The sequence below is a fragment of the Dipodomys spectabilis genome, unplaced genomic scaffold (genome assembly GCF_019054845.1).
Source record: "Dipodomys spectabilis isolate Male_0828 unplaced genomic scaffold, ASM1905484v1 ptg000543l, whole genome shotgun sequence".
NCBI lineage: Eukaryota > Metazoa > Chordata > Mammalia > Rodentia > Heteromyidae > Dipodomys > Dipodomys spectabilis.
Window position 1 is genome coordinate 138154 of NW_024871220.1, and position 24641 is coordinate 162794.

Sequence of the window (24641 nt, forward strand, 5' to 3'; positions counted from 1 at the left end):
AAACCAGCAAACTAGGTTCAGGGTTCAAATCCCTACCATCTACGAATGTCAGGAGATCTTAAAAAATGCATTCCAATAGACAACCATATGAATGGAATGTTGTAAAAGTAACAATTACATTACTACTTAGTGTATGTTTATATTATAAAATTATACACAATAATCATAGTACATTGCCTAATTTTCAATTAATACTTTATTATGAATTCAAACATGATACCTAAATAAAGGAAGAAATAATTTAATTATTGATAATTGGTAGTAAAATAGTATATATAACTTAATAATGTACAGACATCTCTCTCTTGTTTTATATGTATAAATATATATATATATATGTATATATAAAACAAACCATATCTATTTCTACACTTGTCACTACTGAGGCTCAGTGGTAGAGTGTTTGCTTAGTATGTATGAAGCTCTGGGTTCATTTCCACACTATCACATGCAAAGAAAAAGCCAGAAGTGGTGCTGTCACTGAAGCACCAAAAACAAGTTAGAAAGTTATGACCGCAACTATTGAATGCCAGGACTTCAAATACCTCATGACAGAGCAAGCCGGGAGTCTGAAGCTGATGGTTGCCATCTAACTTGACTTAGCTAGAGGTCAACAGCTGCAAACCAACTCCATCAAACCAGATGCTGCTGGCTCACCCCTAGCTGCTCTGGGATGAGTTCTGAAACTGGTGGTTTGAATACTCAGCCCTGGCAGGAAGTCTGTGAGACCCATAGCTGAGCCGCAAAGTGGTAGAGTTCTAGCCTTGAGGAAAAGGTCTTAGGAGAGTACCCGCAACCTATGAGTGCAATCCCCAAGGCTGAGGACCCTGCCTCCCATTAACCACCCCTCTAAACCATTAGATGTGAACTTTTGTGGTTTGTGATGTTTTCCTGAAAGAATGGTGATACTGACGAAAGCACCCGAATTCTAATGACTGCTTGTGGGATAGAGCTATGTGATGAGTCCCTCCTGGGGTGCTGGGTGCTGAGTCCTTCACAGGGTGCTATGCGCTGAGTCCTTCATGGGGTGTATTCTTTCATCTGTCCTTGTTAGAGCTCCACAAGGAAGATGATTGTGCAGATGAGAAAGTTGAGGCTCAGATATGCCCCCAAGGCAGGGCCAAATTTATGTATGTACTGAACTCCAGTGACTTATCTCCTGCTGGCAATTGGTTTGGTTTAGTTTTCTCCATCATGAACCTTCAACCCAAAGCCTAGGCGCTGACTTTCCTCTTGGGCTCATGGCTAGCACTCTACCATGTGGAGCCAAAGACCCCTTTGCAGCATAGCGTCACGGCTTAGGTGTTTTTAGCTGAGGTCTATCATCCTGCCTGCTCAGGAAGCTGAGGATTTGGGGTCCAAACTATCTCAGAAACAAAAGGTCCCATGAGACTATTATCTCCTATTCACCACTTAGAAACTTAAAGTGAAAGCTGGGCACCAGTGACTTGCACCTCTCATCCTAGCTATTCAGGAGCCTGAGAGCTGAGGATCACGGTCCAAAGCCAGCCTGTGCAGGAGATTCCTTGAGATGGTTATCTCCAAAGAAACACCAGAAAGCCTGAAGGGGTGCTGTAGCTCAAGTGGTAGAGTGCTAGACTTGAGCTGAAGAGCTCAGAGACAGCACCCAGGCCCAGGCTTCAACTCCTCCAACTTACAAGAAAAGAAATCAAGAAACCTGAAGTGGAGTGCTGGGAATGTGTCTTAGGGGTAGAGTGCTTTGCATGTATGAAATCCTGGGTTTGAATCCTCAGTACCACATCCCTAGAAAAAAAGCCTGAATTGGCTGTGTGGCTCAAGTGGTAGAGCGCTGTCCTTGTACAGCAGAAACTAAGCTACAGTGCTCAGGTCCTGAATAAAAGCTCCAGGGCTGGTGTATGCACACGCACACACACACACACACACACACACACACACACACACACACACACACACAAAGATACAAGAAATGAAGCAGTGACACCAAATGGTAAAGCAAAGAGCTTCTCTTCTGAGCTCAAGTTCAGCACCCTGGCCCTGTGTTTAACCTGAAATCTACCTACCCAGGGCCCAACTCAGAGAGGGCAAAGGTTTCAATACATGATGAGCTTAGTCCTAGATGACAGAAAGCACTGTGATTTTGCACAAGTGCTTAGATTTAACAAGCTCCCGGAAACCTAGGGAGGCACCTTTGCCAATTAGGAATCTTATTAGGTTCAGCTCCCTAGTTGTCTGCCAGAAGGACTCTTGAATTAATTGTAGTAGTTATTTTCAACAGTGGAACATGGTCTAACAAAGACAGGATGAGTGCAGGAAACTTGGCCTGCCATGGGAAGTGGCACAAATGAAGGCTTCCTGTCAAAACAGAGCACGGGGGAGAGAGAGAGCTAGGGGTACAAAGAGGCCTTTTTCTCCTGGCCTTCAGAGCCTGCCCACACTCATCCTCACTAATTGCCCCGCATGAATTGTTTGTTACACAGCTGTACAGAAGTAAGGCTTTTTTTTCTGCCTGTTCCAACAATGAAGCAGACTTCCTCCAACAGCCTGGGCTGTGCAGAAACCCTCAGGCTACACTGGAAACAGTGAAGGGATCCCAGGAACATGCACTGTCTTGAAAGCACTCTCTATGCTATGAAATCATTCTATTCAAAACAAATTTCCTAGCTGGGTGCCTTTCTTCATAACGACACTGGATGTTCACCGATAGAAATACATGCATACATACAGAAACATAGACTTAATGGCTCTTTTTTTGTATGGCCACTCCTGAGGCTTGAACTGTGAGGCATTGTCCCTGAGATCCTTTTGCTGAAGAAAGTACTTTATTGTGTCTTAAACCATGATTACCCTAGGCTGGGGTGCAGCATTTACATACATCCACAGATGATCCAGGGATCCTAAGACCCGAGTTCAACTCCTAGCACTGGCAAAAAACCATCAAAGCAACAAAAATGGAGGAGAAAAAAAACAGGAAGTTTTACACAACCATTTTACCTTTGTTTCCTTTGCACTGTGACCATCCTGGGTCTCAATGACTCAACTTGAAAATTGTACATGACCTTGCATGGCCGAAGGCTGGGGGCTGTCAGTGAAGCCTGAGTCCAACCCAGACACCTAGGCCCTGAGTTTGATCCTGGGACTGCCACCTACACATGGCTGAAGATGCTAGGAAACTCATTCCTATCTATTCCTATCTATAGGAAGACTAATAGAATGTTTGGCATGTACTAATTGAATTACTAATTAGCTAGTCAATCTAGTATAAGATTGTACACAATAAATATAGGTAATTGATTAATTGAATTAATACTTTATTAAGTCTTCTACCGTGATTAATTAATAGACACATAATTTTAGACCAAATAATTGGTAGCAATAGAATATATAAAAATAAGATATAGACATCACTTTATATATAGAGTTATGCAATAGAATCTACACAAATGTCTATCTGTCTCGGTATACATTTATTTATAGATGCATATACATATGTAAGCACACACACACTGCAATCTACACATTTATCTGTTTATATATTGGCCACTCCTAGGGCTTGATCTCAGGTCCTCAAATTTGCCCGCCAACTTCACTTGCATCAGACTGGTGTGCTAACATTGACCCATTTATGAAGTGGGTCTTGTAGGCCCAGAGTTCAAATCACAGAACTGCCAAAAACTTAATCCTGGTGGAAGAAGCTAATTGTCCCACTTGTTTTCCTTATAGGCGAAAGTCCTGGGTCACAGAAATGATGGATAATACATAGGCAAATCTATGTTCTATGTAATAGGATGTAAAAAATATTATATGTGTAATAATACTCACTAAAATACATAAGAAATAAGTAAAACACAAAATAAAATCAATAACTACATGAACCACAATATGCAATAAACCTGTAAATATAAATCATGTATTTAAAATACATACAAATATTATTTTTTTTCAAGTGCTAGGACTTGAAATCAGGCCCTGGAAACAGGCTTGATTTTCTTGTCTTCCAGCATGGTGAGCTTCCCCTTCCCCCACAATGCTGCAGATTTCCCAGACCCTGAGTTCAAATCCCAGGCCTGGCAGAAAAAATGGCGTCAATTCCAAGCCACGGGGCCTCATAATTTTTTAAATATTTTAAATGTATTTATTTATTAATTTTTGTTTTGTCAAGCACAGGGCTTGAACTCAGATCATGGCAACTCTGTCTTAGCTTTGATCACTCCAGGCTGGGCTGAAGCCACTGGACTCAGAGCCGAACCTGGGTTCCTGGGCCCCAAAGACTGACAGGAATAAAAATAAATAAAACGACACAGATAAGGTTTCCCTTATTTGCAATAACTAGTATATGTCTCAGTCAAACAGAAAAGCTCAGATAAGTTAATGTTAGGGAAATGAACCCCAAGATAATATTCAAAAGGTTTTTTATTTCATTCAATTGTTTCTAACATACTTATGTTGCTTTGTATCTCCCTTTCCCACAGTATAACCTGTGCTTTCACTGTATTTGATGGTGGTATAATTTGTGGAGGGGAAGGGAAAAAAACAAATCGTTTAAATAGAGATGCAGGTGGACTTGTTGCAACAATGAGATGTACAAGTCATTATGTCGAAAAACGAACTTTACAACATTGGTGGGGGGAGGTTCTGGTAGGGGGCCAGGGAAGGTATGGGAAGAGATGGAAAGGGTAAACATAGGAGGAGGAAACAATGTTTGATAAGAAATGTACTCATTATCTTGCCCATGTAATTGTAACCCCTCTGAACGGTATTTTTACAAAAACAAAAACAAGAACAAAAAAAAAAACAAATCGGCAACTTGCAGATGGCTGCTGGTTTTACATTTGTTTTCTTTGCAAAGTGACCATACTGGGTCTGAATAACATGGCTGAAAAGTGTTTCTAACCTGGCATTGCTGAAGGCTGGCAGGCTACCAAGGAAGCCATAGGCCAACACGGCCACATAGGCCCTGTGTTCGAAGCCCGGTCCTGACCCCTACCAATGCAGGGAGATGCTAAGAGTCTGGTTCCTATACATAGGAATACCGATGGAAGGTTATGAATATCAAGGTTGAATTAGTTGTTCCTGAATGATACTACTATAAAATTAAAAAGTGATTTTAAGAGGCCCATGGATTTTAATGGATATTTTTTAACACATTAAAAGAATACTATTAATTACATGGACGCAATAGTTTCAGGACAGTAGTTGATTTAATTAATATTTCATTAAGGATGAAAATGAAAATATTAATTACATGGAGGCATAATAAATACCCAAGAATTGCTACGAATATAGTTTATATAAATGAAGAATATATAGACATCTCTGGCACTCTTTAAAGATCTATATTTATTTGTGTACTACCATCTGCATGTCAATCTGTTCTTATTTTGTCAACCCCTGGGGCTCGATCTCAGGTGCTGGGAACTTCTTGTAAGCTCTATATGCCCCAGGCTGGTGTGCTGAAACTCACCCATTCATGAATTGGGCCATGTAGGCTATGAGTTCAGATGCCAGCCCTCACAAAAATTGAATGGTAGAGTAAGAAGCCTATGGTGACACATGTTTTCCTTTTCTGTGAAAGTCCTGGGTGTCAGGTGTGAAGTTTCATACATAGGCAAATCTATATCCTTTGTAATAAATGTAGTAAATGTTTCATGTGTAATAACAGTCAATAAAATAAATGGTAAATAAATGAATAAAACAAAAAATAAAATGAATAACTACACTAAGTGCAATATGGAGTCAATATACAGGGCTCGATCTCATGGCCTGGGAACTGCCTGACAGCTGCATTGGCTAGAGGCTGCTGTGCTGGCAGTCACCCATTCATGAACTGAGCCTTCTAGGCCCTGAGTTTAGATCCCAGCACTGCCAAAAATGTAATCATGGAGTGAGAAACCGAGTGTGACACATTTTCCTCTTCTTTGAAAGTGCTCGGTGACAGGTAGGATGTATAAATTGTATGCAAATCTGTATGCTATGCAATAGGATGTCATAAAGGTAAGAAATGACATAGGTGGAAGAAAAACGGATTGAATTAGTAGTGAATCATTCTGGGATAAAATTAGATGCAATAATTATAGGACTTGGATTAAGTTTAATTAATATTTTATTGAGCATTAAGAGAATAAAAATTACATGGAGACATAATTAAATACCTAATAATGGGTAGTAACACACGATGCATAATTTAATTTGTCTCATTTATAAAATATGTGATTATATGTATGGATGTATGTACATATATGATAAATAATAACAAGATATTGAGTAATTATTAATGCTTTATTAATTGTTCAACTGGGACATATCATTAAATGGAGACATAATTTAAAACCTAATAATTGGTAGTAATATTATCTATAATTCAATAATATACAGACATCTATCTTTTTGTGTATATAATACTTATATACAGGAAGCTCTACCTATTTATACCTCGTTCACTCCTAGGGCTTGGTGGTTGAATGCTCGCCTAGTAAGCAAGAAGCCCTGGGTTGGATTTCTCAGTGCCACATAAACAGAAAATCCAGAAGTTCTGCTGTTTTTCAATCAATTGAATGCTAGCCTGGAGCTCCAACCCTTAGGGACATTTTCTAAGCCCTTACTCAAGCCCCAGGACTGCCGCCAAGAAAAGGTAGAATGTTCTACCTGCAATGATATAAGGACAGGACTTCAAATACGTCATCACAGAGCAAGCTAGGAGTCTGGCGCTGACAGCTGCCACCTAACCTGACTTAGCCATATGTAAACCGCTGCAACCCAGCTGCACGGAACCAGACGCTGATGGCTGGCTTAACCCCATCATCCTAGCTGTTTGGGGGCTTTAAAACCCAGCCCTGGCAGGAAGTCTGTTAGACTCTTTAAAATGTGGCTCCTAGTGGCAGAGCTCTAGCCCTGAGCAAATGTTATTAGAACAGTATCCACATGCTTTGAGTTCAAGCCCCATGGTTAACCCCCCACAAAAAAAACACCCCTCTAAACCATTAGATGTGATCTTGTGTGGTTTGTGAAATGTTCCTCAAAGAAGGGTAATACTGATGAAACCACCCTAATTCTAATGACAATTTGTGGAATAGAGCTATGTGCTGAGCCTTCATAGGGTGCTCTGTGCTGAGTCTTGCACAGGGTGCTATGTGCTGAGTCCTTTACAGGTTGCAGTGTGCTGAGTCCTGCATTGGGTGCTGTGTGTTCAGTCATGCAAAGAGTGTCACATGCTGTGTCCTTCACAGGGCGCATTCATTCATCTGGTCCTTGTAAGAGCCTCACAACTGAGATGATTTTGCAGACAAAAAATGTGAGATATATCTATATCTATATATATATCACATTCTATGCCTCCATAAGAAAAAATGACATTGCCACATTTGTTAGGAAATGGAAAGACTTGGAAAAAATTATATTAAGTGAAGTAAGACAGGCCCAAAGAAACATAGGTCCCATGGTTTCCCTTATTTGCAATAACTAGTATATGCCTGAGACAAGCAGAAAATGTCAGATATGTTGCTCTTAGGCGAAATGAACCACACCATAAGGATTCAAATGTTTTTTCTTTCATGCGGTTGTTTCTAACGTATTAATAAAATGATTTATTTGTTGCTTTGTAGATCTCTCGCCCACAGTATAACCCCTGTTTTCACTGTATTTGATGTTGGTATAATTTGTGGAGGGGAAAGGAAAAAGCAAATCGTTTAAATAGGGATACAGGTGGACCCATTGCCACAATGAGATGTACAATTCATTATGTCTAAAAACGAACTTTACAACTTGGGGGGTGGTGAGTGAGGGGGAAGGGATAGGAAGGGGAAACAAAGGAGGAGGCAACAATGCTTACTAAGAATTGTGTTCAATAATTTGCTGATGTAATTTTAACCCCTCTGGACGGTATTTTCACAATAAAGAAAAAAGGAGTTTGATTAAAAAAAGAATATTGTGGCTCAGATGTGTCCCCATGGCATGGACAAAATTATGTATTACTGAAGGCTAGTGAGTTGTCTCATGCAGACAATTGTTTTGTTCTGTTTTTTCTCAGTCATGAACCTTGAACTTGGGGCCTAGGCACTGACCCTTACCTCTGGCCTCATGGATAGCCCTCCACCACGTGGAGCCAAGGACCCCCTTGCAGCAGAGTGCCACTGCCTAGGGGTCTATAGCTGAGGTCTGTCATCCTACCATCTCAGGAAGCTGAGATCTGAGGATCTGAGTTCCAAACTGTCTCAGACACAAAAGGTCCCATGAGACTATTATCTCCATTGACCACTAAGAAACCTGAAGTGGAGTTTGGTGTTTGTGGCTCATGCCTGTCATCCTAGCTACTCAGGAGGATGAGATCTGAGGATCATGGTTCAAAGCTAGTCTGGGCAGGAAAGTCCTTGAGACACTTAACTCCAACGAACCACAAGGAAACCTGAAGTGGTGCTGTGGCTCAAGTGGTAGAGCACAAGACTTGAGCTAAAGAACTCAGGGAAAGCACCCAGGTCCAGACTTTAACTGCTACAACAGACAACAACAACAACAAGAAAAAGACAGAAACAAATTAACAAACCTGAAGCAGAGGGCTGGGAATAGGCCTTAGGAGTAGAGTGCTTTGCATATATGAAACCCTGGGCTTGATTTCTCAGGACCACTTCACTAGAAAAAGCCTGAAGTGTCTCTGTGGCTCAAGTGGGCGAGAGGTATCCTTGTACAAGAGAAACTAGGTACACTGCTTAGGTCCTAAGTTCAATCTCCAGGACTGGTATATACACACATGCACACGGACAGACACACACACACACACACACACACACACACACACACACAAAGAGTGAAGCTGTGACACCAAATGGTAGAGCACTGGGCTTCTGCACTGAGCTCATGTTCAGCACCCAAGCCCTGTGTTCAACCCCAAAACCTAGCCACCCAGAGCTCAACTAGGAGAGGTCAAATGTTTGAAAACCTGATGAGCTTCACCAGCCCTAGATGACAAGAAGCTTTGTGATATCCGACATGTCCTTGGATTTCCCAAGGTTCCAGAAACTTAGGAGAGGCATCATAGGCCCATCATCACCTGCAACTAAACATTTCTTTAGGTTCAGTGCCCTAGTTGTCTGCCAGAGGGACTCCTGAATTATATTGAACAATGTATCTGAACACCGGAATATAGTCTCACAAAGGCAAGATAAGTGCAGGAAACTTGGCCTGCCAAGGGTGGTGGCATAAATGAAGGCTTCCTGTCAAAACAGAGCACTGGTGAGAGAGATAGCCTGGGGTACAAAGAGGCCCTTTTCTCCTGACCTTCAGAGCCCATCCACACTCATCCTCACTAATTGGCCCAGATGGAGTTGTTTGTTACACAGCTGTACAGGAGTGAGGCTTTTTGTCTGCCTGTCCAGACAATGAGAGACTTTTTCCAACAGGCCTAGGATGCAGAGAAACCCTCAGGCTACACTGGGAACAGTGAGGGGAGCTCCAGAACATGCAATGTCTTGAAAGCCCTGTTTGTGTTATAAAATCATTGTATTGAAAACAAATTTCCTAGTTCAGTGCCATTCATCATAGCTAATCTGGAGATTCACCTATAGGGATACATCCATCCATATACAAATACATGGAGCTACATGGTCTTTTTTTTTTTTTTTTTGGTGGGGGGCAGGTCCTGGGGTTGAACATTAACTCTAGCCGTTGTCCCTGAACTCCTTTTGCTCAGAGGTAGCACATTAAAATTGAGTCACAGCCCCATTTCTGGGTTTTTCTCTGATCTCATAGATATAATAGTGTAAAATTTCCTACACTGGCTGGATTCAAACTAAGGTTCTCTACATCTTAGCCTCCTGAGGAGCTGGGATTACAGTCAGCAGCCACTGGCACCTGCCTTTCTTTTCTTCTTCATTTTTTACTCTGGACATCTGACTTCTTAACAGGGTCATTCCAATGGTTTGAATTTTTAAGTAAACTACCCAATGTTCTTTATAGCTGCCTTCTCTGAGAAGGATTTTCTCTCCTCATCTTCCCCTCTGGCTACAGGTTTGAAGCCAAAAATGAGAAATGAATGTCCCAGGATTTTGGAGCAAATGTCCACAGGATATGCCAGTTTGGTCACTTAGCATTGAGCTGCAGTGAATTTACTGTCTCAGGACAAGAGGACTGAAAACTTGAGCGATTTTCATACTGTCTGCATTGCTCCTTTTGTCTATAAAATGACCTAATAATTATGAATGTTTTTTTTTGTCTACACCCTTAAGTATCTAGAACACACTAGAAGCATCTTCCTGTTTCCGTTTTTCTCTAGAACCTCTCGAGATTTAGACTAAAGGTTTGTGTGGAGCAGCTTCTCAGTGAATCCCTAAGGAAAGCTGCTTAATCCTCCTCAGGAGATCACCATTCAAAGCCAGCCTGAGCAGGAAAGTCTGTGAGCCTCTTATCTCCAATAAACTACCAGAAAACCAGAAGTGGAGCAGTGGCCCAGAGGGTAGAGCTTCAGCTTTGAGAGAGAAAGCCAAGCAGGAGATACTGTCCAGAGCAGGCAGTAAAGCCTGGGAGGCGCTTATGTCCAATTATCGACCAGATGGCTGGAAGTGGAGCTGTGGTGGTGGTAGAGCCTCAGCCTTGAGCAAAACAGCTCAGGAATGCATTGGGCCCTGTGTTTAAGCCCTGGGATGCCCACAAAAAAATTCAAAAAGAGAAGGCCAAGTTATGTATCAGTGTCCTCCTACCAACTTACGTGTGTATATTACTTTCCTGAGTGCAAACAGACCCTATGTAATGCTTCTGCTTTTACTTACTGATTTATTTTTCAGATATGCTCATTGTGCATACTGCAGCATTCTCTTCATTTCAGGCCCATCGCTTTTCTCTTCCAGGGCTCCATGCCTGCATCCTTATATGATGCACACTTAAGCTTTCAGCAGCCTTTATTTACATTTTATTATGAGGCCAACGCAGGAACAGTCACAAATCAGGCAGGGGAAGAGAAGATCAGGGTTCATAGTTATAACAGGTATTCAGAAAAACTAACTTGGGACAAAAAATGGTAGCATACTTATGTAAAAACTACCATTAAGAAAAAGATGAGGGGGCTGGGAATGTGGATTAGTGAGTGTTTGCCTAGCATGCAAGAAGCCCTGGGTTTGATTCCTCAGTAGCACATACACAGAAAAAGCCAGAATTGGTGCTGTGACTCAAGTAGCAGAGTGCTCTAGAGACAGTGCCCAGGCCTTGAGTTCGGCCCAAGAGCTGCCAAAGAGATACCAGGTAGGTAGGTAGGTAGATAGATAGATAGATAGATACATAGATACATAGATACATAGATACATAGATAGATACATACATAGAAAGAGGATAGGTGAATCTGATCTTGGATGTCAGTAGGAAAGAAGGGAACACTTCCCATCTATGAGGCCTTCTGCAGTGTGCCAGGACACCAGCATCACCTTCACATACCACAGAGCAGGAGAACTGTCTCTATCCCACTTCTCAGGCAGTGGAGGGCCCCAGAGTTAAGAGGGCAGAGCCAAGTTCTAACTCAGGTGCTTGGAGGCAGAAGAGAAGGGGCCCTGCCTTTCCTTGGACTGCAGATTTACATTAATGATGTGGAGAATGAAGGAAGGAGAATGGACTGGCAGAGGTAGAAGAAGGGCCTTCAAATCTGACAGATGGAGAGTCAAGAACCCACTCCCTAAGACCAAAAAGCAGGATTTTTCTAATCTGTTCCTCCCCTCTCCCCCACTAAACTGGCTCTCTATTGATAACCTAAAGATAGCTTGGGGCTCCCTTCACCTGAGGGAGGAAGGATAATTAGTCATTGTTTGAAGAGGCTGAGACTGACCCTGGTGTGACTCTAACAAATATTTCAGGTTTCCCCTAATTGCTGCCTGTGCCTGGAATGAATGAAGTGGTTTTGCGGCTCACTTCCCTGTTGAGTGTGTACATTCTGCCTCCTGATCCTCCGAGCTTTGTCGGTATCCAAGATGGAGATCACCGGTGCTGGGGGGGGAGGGGTGGCCTTCCCTCCTCTGCTCCCAGAGAAGGAGTGAGGAAGTGGAGCTTCTACTCACGCCGAGTCTTGGATCCCGGGTCGTCTCTGGTCTGCAAAGTGCAGGATGAAGTTGTCCGCTCCTTGTCGGTTCTTGCTGGTGTTGAGTAGAATCCGCTCGTCCGCTGCGTCTGGCTCCTTCGTCCTGGACTGTGTCTCAGGTATGCCTCCGCGGCGGTGGTCGCCGCTGCGACCCTGCCGCCGCAGCGGCAGCTGCTCAGATGTGTCTGCTTGGCTTCCCCTCTCTTGACTAACTCTCTGTCCTGTGATGGCACACTTGGTGTGATTCTCTGGCTTGGGACTGTTCACTGGAACTCTGAAACTGTTTTCTATGCAACAGCTTGTTCAGGTTCCAGCTTCTCCTCCGCCATCTTCCCGGAACTCCCCTAGCCTGTTTTTTTGAAACTGTTTCCTGTCCTTCAAATACAGAGTTACATTGGAGTTCTTCCTGCTAACAGGGCTAGGTCTTGGATCCTGAGAACTTCATTTATACCCAGGATGGGTCAATGATGTTTCTTTCCTGCTTCTATAGCTTGAGAACTCTAAGAATATTTAGAGTGCAAGTAACTTCTCATCACCAAGGGAAACCCAGGAATTCTTGAACCTTTTGGAAGCCCACTGGAGGACACAAGATGATTACAATCTTCATATGAGTGGCTGGGCAGATGGATCTGCTACACTTGAACCTTGAACTCAGCCTGCTCTCCTAGTTCATGTCCTTCTTTGGTGCTTGTCCTGCTAGCTCCTCAGGAGCTTCCAAGATAGAAATAGATTGATCAAACCCAAAAGGAGTTACTGGCTTTTTCCCTCTTTTTCTGTCCTTTGCTTTAGATGTTTTGCAGGTCTTTGGGCTTGAATTGTGGATCTAGGCTCTGTCCCTGGGCTCCTTTGACTCAAGGCTAGCACTCTGCCACATGAGTCCCTTTCGGCTTTGTCTGTGGTGAAGTGGAAGTCAAAGCCTCATAGATATTCCTGCCTTGGCTGTCTTCACCCTGTGATCCTCAGACCTCAGACTCCTAAGTGAGGGTGACAAGCATGAGCTTCTGTTGCTCTGCTAAGTTCAGAACTGTAATGACATTGAAAATACAAGTCAACTGCTCATCATAAAGGGCTTAGGGAACATATTAACCCTTTCAACATTGGACCTTTCAGAACCCTGTAGCACACAAGGTTATAATGAGAGAGCCTGAGCATATGGATCTGCTATACTTGAACATTGGGCTCTGACTCCAATTCTGGTGTACACCAGCATTCATTTTCCAGAAAATGTTCTCATAATTAACAAATAGGAAAAGTACTTTGATTAACCCTCACTTTTTTTCCAGGTATGTGTCTCAAACTCAAGCCTGGGCACTATCGCTAAGCCCTTCAGCTCAAGGTGAACACTCTACCACGTGAGTCACAGCTCCACGTGGGGTCTTTTGGTGGTTCATTGGAGGTAAGAGTCTAACAGGCTTTCCTTGCCTAGGCTGTCTTTGAACTGTGGTCTTGAGGTCTCAGCTTCCTGATTAGCTAGGGTTGTAGGTGTGAGTCACCGGTATCTGGCCTATTGTTTTTGCCAGTTCTGAGGCTTGAACGTAGGTCCCGGGTACTGTCTCTGAGCTTCTTTTTCTCAAGGTTAGTACTCTACCACTTGAGCCATTCCACAGCTTCTGGCTTTTTCTGAGTATGTGGCACTGAGGATTTAAACCCTGGCATTCATGCATGCTGAGCAAGCTCTCTACCTATAAGCCACATTCCCAGCTTCACTCTTACTATTTTATCCCTCAACTTGCCTATCCTCATGAAAAAGCCTCTGAGTATAAATCATCTAAAGAAATCCCTGTTGGAAGCTGTCCAAAGATGAATAAGACAAAGCTCATACTTGGGATAGACTCTAAACATGTGATGACTGTGACAAATGCCTCCATTTAATTATGTATCATGTTTCAACACTTAATAAACTATTAATGAAAAATCACTCAATGTTCTAAATTATTGTGTATAATTTTATAATAGATGTACAAAATGTAATAAATATTATGTATGTAATAATACTAAATACATTAAACAATGAATAAATGAATAAAATAAAAATAAAATAAAAAACAATGATAATAATCATAATATATAATAAACATACATATGTAAGTATATATCATAAATATTTTTCCATTGCAGGGCCTTACTGCAGGCCTTGGGAACTCTAGCCTGAATTTGTTTTCCTCAAGGACAGTAAACTTTGCCTTTACCCATGGTGCAAAAGAGCTACCTGGAATGTGAGATCAAATCCCAGCAATGGCAGAAATACTGGCCCCATTTCCAATACTGACAATTTTTTTTGATGAAAGCAGTTATGTTTATTCAGTTCAATACTGAACATTTTTAAAAATGCAGTGGAGAATTTTGTACAGCTATTCAGACATATTTCCCTTACCCACAAAGTGCTTCTCTGAGCACTACATTGTTTATTTTTTGTATGATGTTTATTGTAAAAGTGATGTACAGGGGGCAAAGTAATGAGTACATTTCTTATTGAGCATTGTTGTCTCTTCCTTTGTTTTCTCCCTACTACCCTTCCCTCCCATCTCCACAACTACTTCCCCCTGCCAAGATCAGTGACTTAATTTTTTAAATTTTGGCTTGGCACGGGGTTTGAACTAAAGTAGTGTCAACTCTGCACCTTCCCTCACATTGGTATGGATTTACCAAGACCCTGAGTTCAAATCCCAGGATAGGAAATAAAACTAGCAGAAATTCCAAATCAGGGAGCTTTATTTTTTTAATTTAGTTAAATAAATAAATAAATAATTTATTTATTTGTTTGTTTGTTTGTTCTTTTTTTGCCAACCACGGGTCTTGAACTCAGATCATGGCAACACCGCCTAAGCTTTGATATCCCTAGGCTGGGCTGCAGCCTATGGACCCATAGCCAATCCTGGGATTCCAAGCCAAGAGGGCTTGCAGGAAGAAAAAAAAATTGGAACAGCACCAAAAGTAGTGAGCTGCAGAGGGTTGGGGGGGTTATAATTTTTTTCTTTGCGGGTGACCCAACTGGTTCTGAATGACACAGCTGCAAAGTGGACCTGACCTGCCATTGCTGAAGGCTGGCGGGCTATCAGGGAAGCCATAGGCCCACCTGTCAACATAGGCCCCAGGTTCAAATCCCTGTCCTGACACCTACCAGTGGCGGAGATCCCAAGAGACTCGTTCCTATGTATAGGAATACTGATTGAAAGAGTAGTTCGTGCATTGGTTTAGTCTAAAATTGGATGCAAGAATCCTAAGATTCTGATTAATCTTAATTAATAGTTATTAAGCATGAAAAGAATAATGTTCCTTCAATGGAAGTATAGTAAATACCTAAGAGATGGTAGGAAAGTAGTAGATGTCATTCAATAATACATAGTCGGCTCTGGCACTTTTTACCAATATATACTTATTTGTATATCACTGTCTGTCTCTCCATGTATCATTGTTTTGGCCAAACCTGGGGCTCAATCTCAGCACCTGGGAACCACCTGACAGCTTTAATGGCTAGAGGCTGCCAGGCTCACAATCACCCATTCATGAATTGGGCCTGCTAGGCCCTGAATTCATATCCTAGCACTGTGAAAATTTAATCTTGAATTAAGAAGCCGAGTGTGACACATGTTTTCTTTTTCTGGGAGAGCCCTGAGTTTCAGGCATGATGAAGAACACATCTAAAAATCTAGATGCTATGTGATACGATATAAACAATATAATAAATGGTATAGGTGTCATCAGAGTCAATAAAATAAATGGTAAATAAATGAATAATACAAGAAATAAAGTGAATATTCACACAAAACACGGTATGGGTTCATTTTCCTAACATCACATTATCTGACCTTTTCTGCTTGACTCATACATATACTAGATATTGCAAATAAGGGAAACCATGGGACCTGTGTTTCTTTGGGCTTGGCTTATTTCTTTGTTGCTTTGTATGTCCCTTCCCCACAGTATAACCCCTGCTTTCACTATATTTGATGTCGGTATAATTTGTGGAGGAGATGGGGAAAAACATGTCATTTAAGGATACAGGTGGACCCATTGCAACAATGAGAAGTATAAGTTTTCATGTCGAAAACGAACTTTACAACTTTGGTGCGGGGGTGGGGGTTGGCAGGGAGAATTAGGTGGGGGGACGGAGGGAGGTTGGAAAGAGATGTGAAGGGTAAACAAAGGAGGAGGCTGCAATGCTTGATAAGAAATGTACTCATTATCTTGCCCATGTAATTGTAACCCCTCTGTACAGTATGTTCACAAAAAAAATATATATATATAAAAACACGGTATGGACTGAACATCTATATGGAAGTATAAACCCTACTACACCAAACACGATATGGACTGAACATCTGTATGGAAGTATAAGTGCTATCTTTAAAATGTATATAAGGAGTATGTTTTCCAGGCCTGAGGCTTGAATTCAGCCACCATACTAAGATGGTATGGAGGGAGATCCTGAGATATTAGTTTATGGAACTAGGAAGAGTCATGGAATGCCATTGATGTCATCTTTGAGTCAGTAGTTCATGCGTGATGGAAGTAGGAAATGATAGGCAAGAATCATGGGGTATTGTTTATTTGCAATGAAGATTTGATGAAGCATGACAATAATCATCAGTTTTGAAACGGAGGCATCAGGAAAGATCCAAGAATCCGTAGTCATACAGTAGATTTGATTCCATCACAGGTGGCCATCTCTCCTACTCTATACAAATATGTACTTATTTGCTTATGAATGGATGACTGTTGTGCACCCTTCCGCTACCCCCCCACCTGGAGGCTCAATCTCAGGTCCTGAGAACGGCCTAGCTCCTTAGTGGCTCACAGGCTGGTATGCTCACGTGGACCCATTCACCTCTTGGGTCTGCTAAGCCCTGAGTTCAGACCCCAGCACTGCCAAAAGAATCATCCTGATGTCAGAAGCCAATCGTTGCACCTGTTTTCCTTTCCTGTGCAAGTTCTGGGTCTCAGCTAGGATGGAGAATGCATGGGTCACCCTGTGGCCATGGGAATTGGTTGTCATCCATGTCAGCGCAGTTATACCTGTCATCATATACTCAAGAAAATACACACTACATCCATGAATAGCATACAAAATAGAGAGAATAACTACACTAAGTGATCGATGCAGTCCACACACAGATATGAATATACATTCCATGTTTCAATGATGCATTGATGTCTATTGTGGCCTCCCTGGGGCTCGATTTCAGTTCCTGGGAATGGCCCAGCTCCTTCATGGCTCACAGGCTGGAGTACGCACGTGGACCCATTGGCTAGTTGGGCCTCCTAGGCCCCAAGTTCAAATCCCAGCACTGCCAAAAATTCATCCTGATGTGAGAAGCCAGTCTTTGCACCTTTTTTTTTTTCTGTGCTGTGCATGTTCTGGGTCTCAGCTAGGATGGAGAATGCATAGGCAACTCTCTACTTATGTGAATAGGTTGTCATCCAGGTCAACACAGTTATATTTGTCATTCTATACTCAAGGAAATACACAGCACATCACTGAATAAGGCAAAATAATGAGAATGACTACTCAGAACGCAAGGTACTGCCCACCCATGTATGGAAATAGAGTCCTCTGTCTAAATTGGGAATTTATAACTATATTGGCCCTCACCCTGGGGGGCTCAATCTCAGGTCCTGGAAACGGCCAAGCTCCTTAGTGGCTCACAGGCTGGTGTGCTCACCATGTCCCATTCACCAATTGGGCCTGCTAAGCCTTGAGTTCAAATCCCAGCACTGCCAAAAGCTTCACCCTGATGTGAGAAGCCAATTGATCCATCTGTTTTCCTGTTCTGTGAAAGTCCTGGGTCTCAGCACAGATGGAGAATACTATATAGGCAACTCTATAGCCATGGGAATAGGTTGACATCTATATCAGCACAGTTATATCTGTCATAATACTCAATAAAACATACAATACATCCATGAATAAGACACAAAATAAAAAGAATAACTACACTGAATGCAAGTTGCATAACACATCTGTAGGTAAAGATAAATCCTATGTTTAAAAAAGATGGGCTTGTTATTTTATCCAGTGCTGGGGCTTCAAATCAGGCCTGGGACCTGGCCTGACATTCTAGTCTTCAAGGATGGTGAACTTCCCCTTCCACCACAGTTCAACAGAGCTACCCAGACCTGAATTCACATCCCAGCACTGACAAAAGTTTCATCCTGATGTCAGAAGCCATTCGTTGCAAATGTTTTCCTCTCCTGTGAAAGTCCTGGGTCTCAACTAGGATGGAGAATGAATGCATAGACAACCCTATAACCATGGGAACAGGCTGTCATCCATGTCAGCACAGTTATACCTGTCACCAATAAAATACACAATACCTCCATGAATTAGGAACAAAATAAGGAGAAGAAGTGCACTGAATGCAAGATGCTGCCCACACATGTATGTAAATATAGATCCTATGTTTAAATTATGAATTTATGACTATCTGGCCCTCTCTGGCACTTGATGTCAGGTCCTGGGAATGGCCTGTCTCCTTCATTGCTCACAGACCTGTGTCCTCACCTTGACCCTTTCCTCAATTGGGCCTGCTAGGCTCTGAGTTCAAATCCCAACACAGCCAAAATATGAATCCTGACATGAGAAGCCAATCGATTCACCTATTTTCCTGTCTTGCGAATGTCCTGGGTCTCAACTAGGATGGAGAATGCATAAGAAACCCTATAGACATGGTAATAGGTTGTCATCACATGTAAACACTGTTATATCTGTTACCATACTCAGTAAAATACACAATACCTCCATGGATAAGACACAAAATAAGAAGTACACCGAACACAAGATGCTGTCCACACATATATGTAAATATAGATCCTATGTTTACACAATGAATTTATAAATATTGTGGCCCTCCCCTGGGATCAATGTCATATCCTGGGAATGGCCTTCCTCCTTAGTTGCTCACAGGATGGTGTGTTCACATTGACCTATTTGCCAATTTGCTAGGCCCTGAGTTCAGATTCCAACACTACCAACAATTGGATCATGGAGTAAGAAGCTGAGTGTGAAACTTGTTTTCCTTTTCTCTGAGAGTCCTGGTTGTCAGGCATGATGGAGAGCATGTCTACAAATCTAGATGCTATGTGACAGGATGTCATTAATGTAATAAACGGAATGGGTGTCATCATAGACAGTAAAATCAATGGTAAATAAATGAATACAACAATAAATACAAGGAACAACCACACCAAACTTGTATGAACTGAACATCTATAGGTAAGTACAAAGCCTATCTTTATATAAATAGCATGTTTTCAAAGGCTGGGGCTTGAATTCAGGCCTAGTGAACAGGCCTGAAGTTCTTATCTTCAAGCACGGTGAGCTTCCCCTTCATCCACTGCAGATTTACCCAGACCCTGAGTTCAAATCCAAAACCTGGCAGAATAAATGATGGGAATTGCAAGCCAGGGAGCTAAATTTATTTTATTTTATTTTTTCCCAGAGCGGGGCTTGAACTTGGGTCATAGCAACTCTGCTTCAGCTTCGATCACCTTAGGCTGAGGTGCAGCCACTGGACCCACAGCTGATCCTGGGATCCTAGATCCCTAGGCCTTGAAGGGAAAAAAAAATCACAGGAAAAATGTGGCAAGATGGTCTTTTTATGTTTTCTTCCTTTGTGAGGTGACCCTCCTGGGTTCGAATGATACTGTTGCAAAGGGTATTTTACCTTGCATTGCTGAAGGCTGGTGGACTATTGGGGAAGTCATAGGACCACGTGGCAACATAGGCCCTGATTTCAAATCCCCGACCTGACACCTACCAATGGCTGGAGATACTAAGAGACTTGTTCCCATCCATAGGAATGTTATCAATGTCACAGTTGAATGAGTTGATCGTGAATGATTCTCCTATAAAATTAGACAAGATGATTTCAGGAAGCTGATTGATTTTATTTAATATTTATGAAGCATTAAAAGAATACTATTACAGGAACTCAATAATTTCAGGACACTGATTTCATTAATAGTTTATTAAGGATGAAAACAATAACATTAATTACATGGAGGCATAATAAATACCTAAGAATTGGTAGGAATGTAGTCTATATAACTGAATAATGGATAGACACCTCTGGCACTCTATAAACATATATTTATTAGTGTACTGTCATCCGTATGTCAATCTGCTCATATTTTGTCAACCCCTGGGGCTGGATCTCAGGTCCTGGGAACTGCCTGTCAGCTCAATTTGCCCCAGGATGGCATGTTGACACTCACCCATTCATGAATTTGGCCTTGTAGGCCATGAGTTCAGATGCCAGCACTCCCAAACAATTAATCGTGGAGTAAGAAGCTGATGGTGACACATTTTTTTTTCCTTTTCTGTGAAAGTCCTGGGTGTCAGGTATAAAGTGGAATACATATGCAGACCTATAATCCTATGTAATCAATGTAATCAATGTTCTATGTGTCATAATAGTCAATAAAATAAAGTCAATACAAGAAAATAAAAACAAGAAAGAATAACTATACTGAGTGTAATATGGAGTGAACATATGTATATGAATATAAATCATATATTTAAAATGTACATGAATAGGATGTTTTGTAGTGCTGGAGATCCAATTCAGGCCAAAGGAACAGACTTGAATTTCCTGACTTCAAGGAGGCAAGCTTCCCCTTCCCACACAGTGCAACAGAGTTACCCAGACAATGAGTTCAAATCCCAATCCTGGGAGAAAAAAATTGCCCCTTTATACTATGTGAGGTCCAATTCTTAGATATTTCATTCTGTCTCTATTTAATGAATGTGATTGTTTAAATGCTTAATGAAGTACTAACTAAAATCGATCAGTGTCCTAGGATATAATTGTGTATAATTTGATCCTAGAATCATTCAAGAACTACTCATTCAATCTTGACATTGATCACATTCCATTGGTAATCTTATGGATAAGAATGAGTTTCTTAGGATCTTCTGCCATTTGGAGGTGGCAGGACCAGGATTCCAACTGTGGGCTCCAGCTCCCACCACTTCAACCCGAGGATAGGGAACTCACAGGTCTGTGCCAGAACATCAGCAAGACCAATGATTAGGCAGGCACCAGTGGCTCTCAGCAGTCCTCCTTGATACTTACAAGGCTGTGATAGGAGGATCATGGTCAAAGTCACCCTAGGCAGGAAAGTCCTTGAGATCCCTGTCCAACTTCAATGCCAACAAAGTCAGAAGTAGAGCTGTATGGGCTCCAGTGGTAGAGGGCTAGTCTTGAGCAAAAGTAGCTTACAGACTGTGCCCAGATCCTGAGTTTAAGGTCCAGGACTGGCAACAAACAGACATACACAACAATCTAAAGCTGATCACCCTCTTGTCCCCAACTGAATTGGACAGAGTTCCCTGGGAAAGGGGCTGTGGGAGCCAATGTCTTCACTCTGCCCATTCTGCCTGCATCACAGGATTCCAGCCACACCATTCTTTCATGGTTCTTTCTGACCAATGGGATATAAGAATGGTGGTCACACCCACATTCCATGCTGCCTGATAGCACTGGGATTCCTCTGTTGGTTGACACCACTATCAACAGTTGAGGAAGGTAGTGGTGGCTGAGTGGTGATCAAGAGACTGAAGCCATAGGAGGAGAGGCCTGGCTCAGCCCTGCCACTCACCTGCCCATGCCCCGGTCCCCTTCAGCATTCCACGTGGCATTGCATTTCAAACCTAGCACTGCTTGCTTGGACCCATGGCACCTCTTGGAGTCCTCAGGTGATGGCACGCCACAGGCAGGCTTGTGGCCCCGACCTGGTCCAGGACCCCTGTCTCTGCTCAAGGCCTGAGTATTTGCCATGCTACTTCCTTCGCTGCTGGAACCTAGTAGGAGCTGCCTCCAACAGCTTCTCCCAGCAGAACATGTGAGTGGCCTCCTCCTGAGCCCATGCCCTGTGACCCCCACACCACGTGACCTCCCCTCCTGACTGGACCTCCAGCTCCCCCATGCCCTACAGTCTGGCCAGGTCTCTGCCACAAATGTGCCCCAGGGGTGGGGGTGGGAGTGTGTTGACCATGGGATCCCACCCCCATCCTTATCTGCCAGTGTCCCAGGAAACAGGGAGATGCAGGGATGGGTGAGGAGGGGGCAACACAGAGCCCCTGGCCTGGAGCAGTGGGAGCCACACAGCCACGCACCTGCACCCTTCCTCTTCCTGGTGGGAACCTGGTGGCTTTAGTCAGAGGTGGGGAGCAGCACCTCCACACCTGCCTTCTTGGGTCTTTTCCTTTTTTCTGGGGGCTGGGGGTGTTGGATACAGAAGATAGGTCTCTCTTGCTCTGTGAGCCCTTGTCCTCTGTGCCCCATCACCCTTTCACCTGAAGAGAGGTCCCAGAAAAGCCTAGTAGGGAAGTGAGAGTGCTGGGGGTCAGAGCAGAATGTGAATATCTGGGAGGAACACCCCTCCCCAAACACACATACACATACACCCAGCCTGTCCCCTCCCCCCAACTGTCAACAGTTCTCACAGAGTGATCACATTTCCCAGCTCTGCCAGCTTCTGCTGGTGCTCCCCGTTCATCTGGTCTCTTTGTCCTTCCCAAGAATCTGCCATGAGGCCCAGAAGCATGTAGGCTGGAAGTAGGGAGTAAGTCCATGCATGTAGCCTTTAGGACCCCATCCATTTCCCCAACACAGCCCCCACCTCAGGTCAGACACCCCTCTGGGGTCACCATGACCCCCTGCTTGTTTCCTTTCCTGGCTCTGAGGAACCACTTGTCTCGGGACTCCTTCACCTAGTGTCCTGGCCTAGGGTTTTGGTGAATGGGGAGTCAAAGGTCTGGCCATGGAGAAAGGGATAGGCAGGGTGGTGCTGCATCATTAGAGTGGTGCACCCCTTGGGTGAGAGCTCCTGATTTCTCCAAGGGAACCCCCATGCTCTAGCTTGTACATTGTCCCAGATGAGGAACCAACAAACTCTGGAGAGGCACTGCTCTGAGTCTGTGTGTATGTGTGTGTGTGTGTGTGTGTGTGTGTGTAGTGCTGCATCATTAGAGTGGTGCTCCACTTGGGTGAGAGCCCCTGATTCCTCTAAGGGAGCCCCTGTGCTCCAGCTTGTACTTTGTCCCAGATGAGGAACCAACAAACTCTGGAGAGGCACTGTTCTGAGACTCTGTGTGTGTGTGTGTGTGTGTGTGTGTGTGTGTGTGTGTGTGTGTGTCTGTCTGTCTGTCTGTCTGTCTGTCTGTCTGTGTGTCTGTGTGTCTGTGTCTGTGTGTGTGCATGAAAGAGAGAGGGAGAGAGAGAGAGAGATATCATCTTCCTCCTTGTATAACCTGACTATGCTCAGGTGAGTGATCATTTGGAAAATTGCAGGTGCTGCATGGACGAGTCTTCTGTCACTGGTCTGGATTTGTGTGTGTGTGTGTGTGTGTGTGTGTGTGTGTGTGTGTGTGTGTAGAAGTGGGTTGCAATAAGGAGTCTGGGTCCTTTGGTAACTTGTGCCTGATACATTTGGGGGATGCATGGGCTTTGTGGCTGAGGTCTGGGGGCCTGGAAGTGTGAGACACTTGAAGGGGACTCAGCAACATTAAATTATAAGACCAAGGGACCTCTGTGCCTTTGAGCTGTCTACTCCTTTGGGCCTGGTTGGTGGCAGCTGGAGCTTGGGAGGACCTGGGTATGGGGCCCACAGGGGTTGGCTTCCCAGGGGGACAGAGAGCATGGCCAGCACTTAGTGTAAGGAGGTGAGCCCTGCTGGTATGGAGTGCACCAGCATATGTCAGACTCTGGGTTTTCTCATCTTGACTTCTGATGGGTGAGGCCAAACCTATTTTAAATCTTTTGCTGTGATCTTCATATCTCAGCCTCCTGAGTAGCTAGGATTATACGCATGAGCCTCTGGCACTGGGACTCTCGTTCTTTTTGGTGTATTAGGGTTTGAACTCAAGGCCTTAGGCTTGCCAGTCAGGTCTGCTACCACAGTAGCCAAGCCTTTCAGTCTTAGGCATTTCCAAGATAGAGACTCACTCAATATGTGCTCAGGCTGGGCTGGATCGTGGTCCTCTTATCTGTGACAGGCGTGCACCACAAGGCCTGGTCCTCCTTAGTTGGGATGATATATATAGCGCCATGCTCAGTCATCGGTTTAGATGATTGTCCCAAACTTAGTTTACAGCAGCCATAAAGCTCTGGGTTGGGCCTCCACCATTGTACCTCAGTCTCCTTCTGGAACAGTTGTGAGGAAACAAGTGATCAATACAGGGGGATCTCTGGAGCAGGGCCTGGCACAGAGGGAGTGGCTGTCAGATACGGTTCTTGGCAATTCTGGGAGCATACGACAGGAAGATAACTGGGAAAGGGCTCAGATGGGGCCTGTTATTAGTCTTGTGACATGTACGGGATTATGAAACAAAACATGGTTCTTTTTCATCCTTATCCTATTCCCATGAGGAAGGAGATCCTTCACTGTGTTCAGTTTTGTAGCTGGGGAAAATGAGGCACAGAGAAGACAGGTGACCAACTCATGACCTCCAGTTGACAGAAAGCTCAGCCTGACTTCTCTGCCATGGTCCCTAGGAGAATGAGTGGTATTCAGTACACTTCTTATGGTGGGAAGTCCACTTCTTGTCAGTTGTGGGGCTTGACTCTGGGCCTGGGTGCTGTCTTCGAGCTCCTCAGCTCAAGACTAGCAC